The 13235-nt window shown below is 27.4% G+C and overlaps 1 protein-coding gene across 5 annotated transcripts in view; it reads right to left on the minus strand.

Annotated features, from left to right (window-relative positions):
* LOC142240362 (uncharacterized) overlaps positions 1–13235 on the minus strand; it is an 84604-nt gene that overhangs the window by 52403 nt on the left and 18966 nt on the right. The window contains exon 1 of one of the 5 annotated variants that reach the window (XM_075312068.1): positions 5253–5459. The exons of 2 other annotated variants lie outside the window; for them this stretch is intronic. The gene's annotated coding sequence lies outside the window, so the exon portion shown is untranslated. Of the gene's footprint in view, positions 1–5211; positions 5460–13235 lie in introns of those variants that run through there. 2 more of the 5 variants (XM_075312071.1, XM_075312070.1) reach the window with 2 other exon arrangements.

The raw sequence follows: 13235 nt of genomic DNA on the forward strand, positions 1-13235 counted from the left end.
CTGAATTATTTCACGCATTCCGTTATAGTCAGTCCTGCACTTTCGTCTGGAATCGAAATAAGTAAACCTCTTTTTCAGTTGTGCCTAACACTGAATTCGGCTATAATGGCGAGTTCACATATCATTGTGACAAAAATGGAATCGGGGAATAATACATGAGCCGTCTTAACCTTCAAAAATGTATCAAATATGTAAATACCTTTCTCTCACGACTACAATATAAAAATTCCATACAATTGGGTTAAAAATACACGAATTCACCCTATCAAAATTTAATAGAGAGTTCACATATCATTGTGACAAAAATGGAATTGGGGAATGATAAATGAGCCGTCTTAACCTTCAAAAATGTATCAAATATGTAAATACCTTTCTCTCTCGACTACAATATACAAATTTAATACAATTGGGTTAAAAATACACGAAATCACCCTATCAAAATGTAATTGACCACCTAATGATCTGAATCAGATCACAAAAATGGCTAAAAACACCACATAATTGAAATATTCTCTTTCAATTCCACCAATTACGAGCCACCCTGATACACAACAAAAATTTGGACCACCTATCTCGTTCAACAGAAAATATCTCTCAGTCTACCATGGGCATGAGAATTTGTCAATAAGTCGGTTAAACGATAAAACTGTATTAGCGAAGTTTATGGTTTTAGTGTCGTTTTTTCATTTTTTTTGCCTCACAGGTATTAGTAGGGAAAATCCAAAAGAAAAGCCCAAAAAAATGCCATGAAAAATGAGAGCAAGTTACTTAAGTCAACGGAGTGTTTTGTTTGCCTTTGTTTGTGTGTGTGTGTGTATGTTTGGTTAATTTGGCCAAACTTAAACGCTTTATTCGCTAATATTCTATATTTATGTTGTTGTTGTTACTGTTGCTGCTCTTAGTGATGGTGGCAGTATTGTTTGTTCATTGACGGCCGTCGAGTACATTACGGATGTAAGAGAAAATCCAAAAAACACTTTGCCACACACCCACACACACACACAGAGAAGCACTCTAGCATATATGCAGCAATGCATTTGAAACAAACAATTAGATCTCTTTGAAGCTGCCAATATGAATATTTGGCAGTGAGAGATTAACCAAACAATACAAACAAACGTGTGGTGAATATAAATCAAAACAAGAAGAGAGGGAGTAAGTGTGACAAACCAAACAAAGAGCAATATATTCAAAGTAGAACACACAGGAAACAGAGTTGCCAATTGCAAAATCAGTGATATTTCTAAAATAAGCCAATGAACAATAGAAGAGGTAGCAAATTTATTATAAGGGTTTCTAAATTTATATGTAATAAAAAAATCAACCTCCCTAAACATAAAATTTTATTAAATTTCCTTATGTTTTATAAAAACACCTATTTAAAGCACAGCTTTAATAAACTACATTTGAGTGAAACACAAAAGTTATTAGTCATTATAGACATCCATGTGTATAAAATGAAACCACATTGTAATTTACCACAAAATCTGTAATGGGAATGTGAACGACATGAACATTTCTATATATACATATTTATAAAAATATTTCCAGATTTAAAGATAGGATATATGTAATGACTTTACTCGATAATGTGATAATGGCTGGCAATGATTTAAAAGTAAAATGTGTAAAAAATACAATTTTCCTTAAATTGTATGATTATAAAATTTATATTAAAAAATAAAATCCAGCAAAAAAAATCCTCGCCAAAAAAGTAATGAAAAGGTGGTGCAAAAGCGATTAATTTAACATGGGCTTGTCATAGGACGGATGTCCACCATTTCAAAAGCCGTTGCAATGAAATTTCTTAAGATGTCATCCGAATTCATTGTTTTGAATGTGAATTGAAAAATTTTGTGATATTTTACCAAATAAAAAATGTTTATAATTTTTTGATTTCTAATGCATTTAAAGTCTGAAACGTTTGACATCAAATATTTGTAAAAAAATTCGCAATTTTTCTAGAATGGATTTAACAATTTTTTGAGGTAATTTAAAAAATTTGTACCATTTTATTAATTCTTACACTATTTTTAACTTTTTTCAAAGAAAAAAGTTTAAATTACCCTTAAAAATATGAAAAAAGAAGAGTCCTGTGTAGTTAACACAATATTATTGGAAGTCCTTTTAGAGTTGTAGCTTTAGAATATTTTTCCAATTTTTTTTTGCTAGGAATATTAAAAGTAGATTTGAGTGTTTTTTGAAAAAAAAAATTTAATGTCAGAAATGAGCATTCTACCTTTTGTAACAAGAAATCCAAAAATTAATCAAATTCTATTTGATTTCTCTTCATCGTATTTAGCACAATGGACTGAATAATCTAAGTGAGCTTAACAATAAATCGGGCTGCCACTTTAACCTAACCTTCATCGAGAGAAATTTCAGAAATATGATTTTTGGTATAAGGATATAAAAGTCAAGCCACCAACTTTTGGTAGAGAATTTCGATAAATTATTATTAAAATCTATTCAAATCACTATAAGATTTTTTTATGCTTTCAATTGCTAGTCGTAACTAGATGCACATTCCTTTCTTGCTATCAAAGACATATTCACCACACCTGGCTTCCATAAACATTTTCACCCCAAAAACATATCTTCAATCTCTCTAATTCTCTCATCAGCACCATATTTCCCAATGATCTTGAGATTCTTAGAAATAATCGCAGTGTATGACAATTCCACATTTATAAAAAAACAAAAATAAACTTTGATATTTCCACTTGCTGCTGGCTAGCTCTACCTTACACTATATGTAATATTTATCACACTCATTTTTTTTTATCCACACATATGTATATATCTTCAAACTATATTTAAAAATGCAAATGCATTCAAAGAGGATAAATGTGATATATGAACTTGTTCCCTTTGCATTCATAAGAAACTGCATACAAGTGCATATGCTTTTTTTTGCATTGAAGCAAAAGCAAAAGCAATGCAAATAAAGAAATACCCTAAAGTTTCATACAGTCATCCCTCACACAAAATTTACACTCCCAATATACATACATACCTACATATTCAGGCATTACACATGAACATCTAAACACTCACTCTCTGTTATTACAAAGCATCAAAGAGTAGCATATATAGAACATCAACAACAACAACAACAATCAGTCATCACATATGCATTATATGGGCCAGGGATGGAAAATGCAGTACTATAGTACTTTTTTCAATACTTTTTCACCTTGGTCAGTACCGTAGTACCGAGAATGATTTAGTACCTTTTGTGTATACAGTTTTGAGCCGATATCAGACTTATGGTACAATAGTTTTGACAAAATATTTTAATATTTTGAGAAAGTCTTTAACGAACTTTTTTACTATTGTCTTTTACAAAATTTTATTCTATAGAAAATTGTATGAAAATTTTATTCCATAGAAAATTTATTCAAAATTTTATTCTATAGAAAATTGTGTCAAAAACTACCAACTGTAGCAACCTCGATTATAATACTACGGTAGTCTTTGTAAGGAAAAGAAGAATATTTAAAATTGAGGAGTTGACAAACAAAATTTAGTCTAAAGGAGCTCTAGACAATAATCTTCCAATTAATTTTTTGTTGAAATTTACTGAAAAGTACTTTTTCGCTCAAAAAGATACCATTTTGGTACTTTCTTAAAAATTGTAGTTTCCATCCCTGATATGGGCATAGGAAAAATGCACTTGCAGTTGTTATTTTTACTCAGTGTGTGTGTGTGCATGTGTTAGTTTTCTGCTCTGCTATTATTGTTTACATCAAGTGCAATAACAATCCCATGTACTAGAAACGAAATAAAAACAAAGCGTTGTTGGAGATGATGACGATGGCATTCGTTTTTTTTATTGTATGATGTGGGGGAGGCAAGGGACTCCCAAGCTTTAAGTTCAACACACAACACATGTGCTCTTTTTCTCAATTTCCCCATAGCTTGGGCTGTTTAGCTGTTTGCTTGCTCTTTTTTTGGTTTTCATTACGATTATGATTTTGTAGGTAAAGAATCTCTCACATTTACTCTCTCTCTCCCCATATGCGTAAGTCACTGTAATGCACATTCACGCACACATATATGTATATAAATACATATATCATCACAAGGTACAATGTACATGTTTGTTAGGTATGGTCTTGTTAATTTCATTTATAGGGAAGAGAGGGGAGGGTGTGATGTGTGGGTAATTCATAGTTGGGTCTTTCAAAAAAAAAAGAGCATGTTTTTAATTCCTTAAGAAAAGAGCATGGAAAAAGAGACGTATGATTCAGGTGTATTGGGGGGGTTTTGTTTTGTTGACCTAATTTTTCTCTTCATCAAATATTTTTGCTGTCATTTTTTTGTTGTTTTCATTTTTAGTTTTTTTTTTTGTATTTCTGCTTTTGGATTTGTTCTCATTTCGTTCATACTTGCGGTGGGATTGTATGAGAATTAAATAACAACAACAAACGAGTAATAAAGTGAGTGAATGATGGTCGTCGGGGGTTTGTAAATTAGTTGAGGGGGCGGGCTGGCGGTTGATGGTGGGGGCAGAGGTGTTTGTATTAGGTTAGAATCGAAAATGTGGTAGGTTAGGTCCAAACCAAACAACAATAACACAGAACATTTGTGAAGATAGGAAGGAACCAGCTACAAAAAAAACTAAATTTTGAAATACAAAAATACACCCATACACATGTAGCTCACAGCGGCATATAAACACAAATACTTTACTCAAGAACCGAAAAGTCAAACGATGACAATCTCCTCCTTAACGTAATCGAATCGTATGCAATTGCAGTTCTTTTTTTCTATTAGCATTCTAAATGCGATATTTTTTGTTATTTATTTTTTTTGATATTTTTTTTTCACACACATTCTTGTAATGTATTTTCTATTTTCTTTTGCCAAGCAATGTCCTCATTTTCATTAGAGGAAGATAGATTCGCAAAAAACAAAAAAACACTTTCCACTATTTTTGTTTTTATTTTGAATTTCAAATTTGGGACAAATTTCATTTAAAGACCATCACACAAACACACACATGCTTTAGATTTTCAAAGAATTTCCTCGTAAATTCCTTAAATTTATTTAATTTAAAATTTTTAAATATTTTATTTAAAATTAAATATTTTTATAAAAATTCTTTAATTTTTGTTTTAACACATTTATCCATATATCTTAAAACTCTCTCTCAACCGATTTTCCCAGAATTTTTTTATGGGGATTTTTTTTTTGTAAGGGGGTTACCACTTTATAATCCCATACCACTTGAAAAAAAAAATTATTACTATTGGATTATTTTGACCCACGGAAAAAATAATTATTGAGCGTTTTACTTTATTATGGTATTTGTAATGTAATCTTGTATGAATGTGTGTATGTTTACAAAGAAGCTGAAGCGAGCGAGCTTCAGTTGTTTGACGTTTGGAAGTGTAACCGACTCTGGTGGGACTCTGGAATGCCGATGGCCATGACGGCTGTGTTTGCCGTTGTCAGCCTGCTTGCGCCTGGCTGGCTGATTTGCTTGCTTGCTGGCTGGCTGGTTGGTTGGTAGTTTTCTTTTTTTTGTTGTTGTTGTTGTTTTTGCTTTAGTGTTGTGTTTGCTTCTGTTTGAACTGGCTAAAAATAATAAAGTGTGGTAGGTTTGGGTTTTGCTCTATGTGAATTGCACAGTGGTTTGGGAGTGTAGAAAATCGTTAAAATTGGCAACTTTTAGATGAAAGAAAATTGTTGAGAAATTGCTAAAGAAATCGTTTCCGATTTCGATGAAATTTGGTATAAGGCCAAAAATGACCCCCAAAGGTTTTTGGGATCTCAAATCGTGGAAGAAGTACAAAATGGAAAATTCTTAAGTATAATCTATGTAAGACTCAAACGAGATATAATTCAAAAATTACATACTTCAAAAAGTCAGAAAAGCGGTGCAAGAAGAGAATTAGGAGATTTTGAGAACCACCTAACGCTCCTAACGCGACCTTGCTTTCACGTTTTTCGCCAAATCGAAAAACGCCAAATAGAAAATGTTGCAAAAATTTTATTTCTATAAAAAATTTTGTCAAAATTTTACTTCTATAGAAACTTTTTCGAAAATTTTATTTCTATAGAAAATTTTGGCCGAATTATAATTCTATAGAAATGTTTGTCACAATTTTTATTTCTTTAGAAAATGTTGTTAAAATTTAATTTCTATAGAAAGTTTTGCCAAAACTTTATGTCTATAGAGAATTTTATCAAAATTTAAATTCTATAGAAAATTTTGTCAAAATTTTTTTCTATAGAAAATTTTTCGAAAAGTTTATTTCTACACACATTTTATTTCTATAGGAATTTTTGTCAAAATTTTATTTCTATAGAAACTTTTTCCAAAATTTTATTTCTATAGAAAATGTTGTCCAAATTTTAATTCTATAACAAATTTTGTCCCAATTCTAATTCTATAGAAGTGTTTGTCAACATTTTTATTTCTTTAGAAAATTTTGTCAAAATTTTATACCTATAGAAATTTTTGTCAAAATTTTATTTTTATACAAAATATTGTCAAAATTTTATTTCTATAAAAAAAAATTTTCAAAATTTTATTTCTATAAAATTTTGTCAAAATTTTATTTCTATAGAAATTTTTGTCAAAATGTTATTTCTATAGAGGCTTTTATCAAAATTTTAATTCCATAGAAAATTTTGTCAAAATTTTATTTCTATAGAAAATTTTTCGAAAAGTTTGTTTCTATAGAAATTTTTATCACAGTTTTATTTCTATAGGAAATTTTGTCAAAATTTTACTTCTATAGGAAATTTTGCCAAAATTTTATTTCTATAGAAACTTTTTCCAAAATTTTATTTCTATAGAAAATGTTGTTCAAATTTTAATTCTATAACAAATTTTGTCCCAATTTTAATTCTATAGAAATGTTTGTCAACATTTTTAGTTCTTTAGAAAATTTTGTCAAAATTTTATACCTATAGAAAATTTTGTCAAAATTTTATTTATATATAAAAAAAATTGTCAAAATTTTATTTCTATATAAAAAAATTGTCAAAATTTTATTTCTATAAAAAATTTTGTCAAAATTTTATTTCTATAGAAAATTTTGTCAAAATTTTATTTCTATAGAAATTTTTGTTAAAATGTTATTTCTATAGAAAATTTTTCGAAAAGTTTGTTTCTATAGAAATTTTTATCAAAATTTTATTTCTATAGGAAATTTTGTCAAAATTTTACTTCTATAGGAAATTTTGCCAACATTTTATTTCTATAGAAACTTTTTCCAAAATTTTATTTCTATAGAAAATGTTGTTCAAATTTTAATTCTATAACAAATTTTGTCCCAATTTTAATTCTATAGAAATGTTTGCCAACATTTTTAGTTCTTTAGAAAATTTTGTCAAAATTTTATTTCTATAGAAAATTTTGTCAAAATTTTATTTCTATATAAAAAAAATTGTCAAAATTTTATTTCTATATAAAAAAATTATTTCTACAGAAAATTTTATGAAAAATTTATTTCTATAGAAAATTTTGTCAAAATTTTATTTCTATAGAAAAACTTTATTTCTATAGAAAATTTTGTCAAAATTTGAATTTTATAGAAAATTTTGTCAAAATTTGAATTTTATAGAAAATTTTGTCAAAATTTGAATTTTATAGAAAATTTTGTCAAAATTGTATTTCTATAGTAATTTTTTTTTTTTTTTTGACAAGTTTGTCAAAGATTTATTTCTAAAGAAAGTTATGTCAAAAAAAAATTAAGAAAGTTATGTCACAGTTTTATTTCTTTAGAAAATTTTGTCTAATTTTATTTCTATAATTTTCACTTTTCCCATGAAACAGTTTACTTTTTTTCTGTGCCGATATCACTGTTCTATGGTGTTCTCTTGGGCTTCATTTTTGCATTCTCTTTTCTTAGAATACGATAACCGACAACAAAATTTCGGAGATAATTCTAAAAATTCACCACCCCAGTCAAACATTGACGTTTTGGTGGATTGCAGAGCAATAATATATATTACCATTATCATAAACATCATCATCGTCATCGTCACATTAGTTTTGAAAATAAAAACACACAACCCAACATACATATATGCATATGCTACACTCTCATTGAAGACAAAAATAACAATAACCACACATAGATCCCAACATTATGCACAAGCAAATCAATGGACGACCAAAAGCAACCATACATATACTCTGTCATCGTGATGATGACGACGTTAACGTCGAACGAAAACAGCGGACGTAGTGAAATTAGGTCAACAGGTTTTGGAGTGGGCTCGTATTTAGTAAGCTTGCTCTGTTCTCTGTTTAACATTAACGTCTCTGTTAACGTTTGGCACAAAAAACGTTGACAGAGGCCTTAATTCGTTGTTCTCAATGTGAGTATGATGATATGACGAGTGTGTGTGTGTGTGTCAATGGGTATGTGAATGTTTTGGTTTTTCTGTTCTCTCAATCTCCCGCCAACGCTTTTACTCTTTGCTATTGGGACTACTACTACGTCCAACGACGGCATTGATTGCAACATTTACACCAGCAACAACAACAATGCTACATCAGAAGCACGGCGATATAAATTTTTGAAAACGAAATCAACGAAATGTTTGTTGTAATATTAGTTCTTGTTCTTCTTCTTTGATTATATTAAAAGCCCATATGGTCAATAGAGTTTGCATTTAGGAATTTCCCTAAGGAAAAATTCTTGCGAAATGTTAAGAAATCGATGATGGCGATTAAAATAAATGATATTATTTAAATGAACTAAACAGGTAGTGTAATGGATGCAGTAAGTAATTGGTATAGACTACGTCATAATCGGGTTTATTTATTACCAATTATTATTGATCTCACAGGTGTTGAGGTACAGTGGCTCAAAGCGGGTTTTTGGAGGAATGCGAGGTATATATGGGAAAAATACGAAAAATAATCCAAATTCTTCTAAATTAAATTTCTTAGCTAAAACTAACTAGTTTCTCACCCTCTTATGTTGATTATGATTTTTTTTAGTAAAATAAATCATGAGACAGTAGGCAATTAAATTATATTATTTTTTTGCATAAAATGCTCAATTAGCAATGAATATTAGATTTTTTCTAATTCATGGATGTTCATATCTAATTATGTCAATATAATACATTATTCCATGTTCTTGTTATTCACAATTAAATATTATTGTGAATCAACGAAACTTTAATTTCCAAAACTCAAACTTGGCAAAATTTGCAGTGATCTTCTGTATAGCTCATACAAATGCTTTTTTTTGTACCACATATTTTTGTTTATTAAAATATTTTCTTTAGGGTTTACCCATACGTATGATTATTATAATAGTATCATTGTGTGCAACAGCACTCATACGCCTCGTAAAAGTTATAGCGATTTTCAAGATCAGACCATATGGCGTATTATTATTAATGGACATATCATAATATTGCTCATACGTCTCATTAACAATGGATTTTAAAGAGACAACAAAGCAGGTAGAATATTCTATATTTAAAATTATATAAAAAATATATTTCAGTAGTTCGGTATTACGGATTGTTTGTATGCTGTACAGGGTGGCTAATATGTATTGCAAGCAATTTCAGCTTGGTATCATTTCTAAACCGTTTGTCTGACTGCTGAGAGCTGATTTGTTCCAATGACAGTTAATTTTATTGTTTACAAGTTTACAAAAATATTTTGATTTATTGTATTCAGAAATAGAGTTTCTCGTAAAGGAATTCAAATGTGGTATTGTGACTGCTTTATAATTGGCTGGAAAACGACAAGTGGCTATCGATAGAGCCTTCGAGCATTTAAATATGAATACATTTTTCGGTTCACGTATCATTGCTCGTCACCGTGATTCTGGCAGTTTTTCATCGCGTTCACAAGGTGGACGAAAAACAACACCACAAATTATGTTCAAAATTGATCGAAATCCACGCGGCAGTGCTAGAAATCTTGCTTGTGAACTGAACACACATAAAAATGGGCTTGGACTAAAGATATTGATGTTCCAAAAAGGTGCCAGAGCTCACCGATGCACAAAAAAGTTAGGCTGGAAAGAGCCAAAGAGTTGATTTTTTTTGCAAAAAATTGGCCAGTTATCGAATTCGATTTTCTCCAATGGGGAGCCATTCCAAATTAAACAATTTGTGAACAATGATCGGTTTTACTTGCCAAGGAGGTAATCTGAAAATTGACACATTCGATTGGCCAACAGAACTCAAGCGCTGCCGATGGTAATGATGGGGCCATTACAATTGCCACCCGGTCCAAAAAATCTACCAAAATTTGTAGAAAATTTTACCAAAAAAACTACCAAACCCAAAAATCTTAATTTTATTTCTATAGAAAATTTTGCGAAAATGTTATTTCTATAGAAAATTTTGTGAGAATTTTAGAGAATTTTGTCAGCATTTTATTTCTATAGAAAATTTTGTCAACATTTTATTTCTATAGAAAATGTTGTCAGAATTTTATTTCTATAGAAAATTTTGTCAACATTTTATTTTTATAGACATTTTTGGTCAAAATTTTTATTACTTTAGAACATTTTGTCAAAATTTTATATCTATAGAAAATTTTGTCAAAATTTTATTTCTATAGACATTTTTTGCCGAAATTTTTATAACTTTAGAACATTTTGTCAAAATGTTATATCTATAGAAAATTTTGCGAAAATTTTATTTCTAAGGAAATTGAGCGAAAATGTTATTTATATAGAAAATTTTGTGAGAATTTTATTTCTATAGAAAATTTTGTCAGAATTTTATTTCTATAGAACATTTTTTTCAAAATTTTATTTCTATAGAAAATTTTGTCAAAATTTTACTTCTATAGAAAATTTTGTCAAAATTTTATTTCTATAGAAAATTTTGTCAACATTTTATTTCTATAGACATTTTTTGCCAAAATTTTTATAACTTTAGAACATTTTGTCAAAATTTTATATCTATAGAAAATTTTTTTAAAAATTTTATTTCTATATTTTATTTCTAAGAAAATTTTGCGAAAATTTTATTTCTAAGAAAATTGTGCGAAAATGTTATTTCTATAGAAAATTTTGTCAAAATTTTATTTCTATAGAAAATTTTGTCAGAATTTTATTTCGATAGAATTTTTTTTCAAAATTTTATTTCTATAGAAAATTTTGTCAAAATTTTATTTCTATAGAATATTTTGTCAAAATTTTATTTCTATAGAAAATATTGTCAAAATTTTATTTCTATAGAAAATTTTGTCAACATTTTATTTCTATAGAACATTTTGTCAAAATTTTATTTCTATAAAAAATTTTTTCATAATTTTATTTCTATAGAAAATTTTGTCAAAATGTTATTTCAATAGAACATTTTGTCAAAATTTTATTTCTATAGAAAATTTTGTCAAAATTTTATTTCTATAGAAAATTTTGTCAAAATTTTATTTCTATAGAAAATTTTGTCAAAATTTTATTTCTATAGGAAATTTTTTCAGAATTTTATTTCTATAGAAAATTTTGTCAACATTTTATTTCCATAGACATTTTTTGCCCAAATTTTTATAACTTTAGAACATTTTGTCAAAATTTTATATCTATAGAAAATTTTGCGAAAATTTTATTTCTAAGAAAATTTTATTTCTAAGAAAATTTTGTGAGAATTTTATTTCTATAGAAAATTTTGTCAAAATTTTATTTCTATAGAAAATTTTTTTTAAAATTTTATTTCTATAGAAAATTTTGTCAACATTTTATTTCTATAGAAAATTTTTTAAAAATTTGAAAATGTTGTCAAAATTTTATTTGTATAGAAAATTTTGTCAAAATTTTATTTCTAGAGAAAATTTTGTCAAAATTTTATTTCTATAGAAAATTTTGTCAAAATTTCATTTCTATAGAAAATTTTGTTGAAATTTTTTCAGAATTTTATTTCTATAGAAAATTTTGTCAACATTTTATTTCTATAGACATTTTTTTCTAAAATTTTTATAACTTTAGAACATTTTGTCAAAATTTTATATCTATAGAAAATTTTGCGAAAATTTTATTTCTAAGAAAATTGTGCGAAAATGTTATTTCTATAGAACATATTGTGAGAATTTTATTTCTATAGAAAATTTTGTCAAAATTTTATTTCTATAGAAAATTTTGTCAAAATTTTATTTCTATAGAAAATTTTGTCAAAATTTTATTGCTATAGAAAATTTTGTGAGAATTTTATTTCTATAGAAAACTTTGTCAGAATTTTATTTCTATGGAAATTTTTTTCAGAATTTTATTTCTATAGAAAATTTTGTCAAAATTTTATTTCTATAGAAAATTTTTCAAGAATTTTATTTGTATAGAAGATATTGTCAAAATTTTATTTCTATATACATTTTTTGTCAAAAAATTTATAACTTTAGAACATTTGGTCAAAATTTTATATCTATAGAGAATTTTGCGAAAATGTTATTTCTATAGAAAATTTTGTCAAAATTTTATTTCTATAGAAAATTTTTTCAAAATTTTATTTCTATAGAAAATTTTTTCAAAATTTTATTTCTATAGAAAATTTTTTCAGAATTTTATTTCTTTAGAAAATTTTGTCAAAATTTTATTTCTATAGAAAATTTTGTTAACATTTTATTTCTCTAGACATTTTTTGTCAAAATTTTTATTACTTTAGAACATTTTGTCAAAATTTTATTTCTATAGAAAATTTTGTCGAAATTTTATATCTTTAGATTTTTTTGCCAAAATTTTTATATCTTTAGAAAATTTTGTCAACATTTTATTTCTACAAAAAATTTTACAATTTCTACAAAAATTTTAACATTTTATTTCTATAGAAAATTTTGTCAACATTTTATTTCTATAGAAAATTTATGAAGAGGAACATTTTGCAAGATCAACCAAAACGTCAAAAATTCTACCAATATACCAAACAGTAAAAACAAATCTACCATTTTTGTTAGAATTCTACCAACTGTGGCAACCGTGGCCGCCATAATGGCCAATAGTCACTTTCTGCTAGTATTCATCGATCTTGGGATGAAAACGAATGCCGAATATTAAAGGGAAAATGTCAGATGACAGTATTGAAGCCCTGAATAGACCAAAATTCGGCCGAAGATCATTGACATGCCAACTGGATTCTGTACCATCGCATACAGCACACGAGCTGTTGTAACTGTTCGCGAATGTTCTCCAAGAATGAAGAAGAAGAAGAAGAATGTCTTACTAGCCATCAAAAGGCAATGTCCGATTACAAAAAATTGGAGAAAAAATGCATAGGCTTATATATCCTGCTACCAAATTCTG

Source organism: Haematobia irritans, chromosome 5 (assembly GCF_050003625.1).
Source record: "Haematobia irritans isolate KBUSLIRL chromosome 5, ASM5000362v1, whole genome shotgun sequence".
In the NCBI taxonomy this organism is placed as follows: Eukaryota; Metazoa; Arthropoda; class Insecta; order Diptera; family Muscidae; genus Haematobia; species Haematobia irritans.